At 40.1% G+C, this 1,535-nt stretch overlaps 1 long non-coding RNA gene across 1 annotated transcript; it reads left to right on the forward strand.

Annotated features, from left to right (window-relative positions):
* The first annotated feature begins 297 nt into the window (after positions 1 to 297).
* LOC145045783 (uncharacterized) lies at positions 298 to 1,535 on the forward strand. The gene is made up of 3 exons (XR_013681882.1): positions 298 to 477; positions 680 to 748; positions 1,360 to 1,535. It is a non-coding gene; the product is annotated as an uncharacterized LOC145045783 (long non-coding RNA).

Here is a 1,535-nt window from a genome sequence, read left to right on the forward strand (position 1 = left end):
TTAAATTTAAGATCGGTCGAGAATTAGCTGACGGTGTCAAAATGAAAGTTGTAGATCTTATTATTACCTACGCGTGGATATAAAGAACGTCAAAAAAGGAGGTCGTATGTGAAAGTTACGGATTTTAGAAGTCGGAAGTGTGCTGTGCGAAAATGGGTGATGTGGCACAATCTTGGCCATTGCTTTCTCCCCAAGGCTTGCCACCAGATGGTGACATGTGGCACCAAGTTCAGCCACATTTCACCCTATAAATACCACCTCTCCCACCCTCATTTTCTTCACACCTTTCCCATTCTTTCTTCTCTTTACTCTCTCTCTCTCTAGAACCTCTCTCTAGCCCCGAAATCCCCCGAAAAGCCTAGGGAACCTCCCTAGCACGAGGCGGAAGCCCCGGAGTGCTCGAAGGCTCTGAGAAGAAGAGCTTTTCGGCTCAGGAACGCTGCTCCAAGCAAAGCCCGGTTTTCTATAAAACCCGCTGTAAGTGAGCTACGCCTACGCTATTTTTAATATAACTTTTATTTAATTATAGTAACGTTATTAGGAACTTATAATAAATACTTGGGCTATTATTATGGGTTATATAAGTATTTTTTTTGACGCTTATATAATAATAATAATAGCTAGACTATTAATTAGTCTCGACGAATAATAAACTAAACTCTAGTGGTAATAATACTAGGTTTCGTCGAAGAAAAATTCTTTTTAAGAAGCGAAGTGCTGTCTGAGTTCGGAATCACCACCTTTTCCGGTGAGTGCATAGTTACCTTCAACTTACACATAGATATGAAGTATTTTATATAAATTACGTGCTATGTGTGCATATTATCTGAATACTTGCTATCTATGCTAGATGAACGTTGTTATACATGTTTTCAATGATTTAAACTGTATATGTATTTTATATCTACGAAAATGTTGGGGTAAAACATGGGTAGATGTAATAGGTGATGTGTGATAAAATGATGAGAGGCCTCGATGTTGTTGTTGTTGATCCAGTCATCTAGCGGAGTATAGATGACGACCACGGACTCTTCTAGACAGTCCAGTGGAACACTAGCAGGCTCGCAACCTGTAGGTGTTGTGAACGATGTGTTCACCGGTGTACTCCATCCCCCACATGGTTGCCTATTAGGACATTTATTGCTGAGGAATCCCCTTAGCAGTAGTGTCCGTCCCGATGATAATCCTTAGGCTAGGTCCCTTATGATAGGTGTTTAGGGACGTAAAGTGAGGATAACGGGAACGGGTAATCGGGTTATTGTTGATTGATGAAATTAATAAACTTATTTATTGTGGGTTGAAAACCCTATGTGCTCACCAGGCTCCCAAGCCTGACCCACTCAGTTTTATGCATTACAGGTAGTGGCGCATGAGCATAGGTGTGATGTTTTGGACGAGGGATTACGGATATAGGCCTGTAGATATGAAATAATGTAGTAAGGCTTATATTGTACTGTTTATACTTTTGATCTGTACGAACATGACATCCCGAGTCTTTTAATGAAATACATTTCTATGGAAATGCTTTTGATAAA

This window comes from Lactuca saligna, chromosome 5, assembly GCF_052625555.1.
Source record: "Lactuca saligna cultivar CGN05327 chromosome 5, ASM5262555v1, whole genome shotgun sequence".
Lineage (NCBI taxonomy): Eukaryota > Viridiplantae > Streptophyta > Magnoliopsida > Asterales > Asteraceae > Lactuca > Lactuca saligna.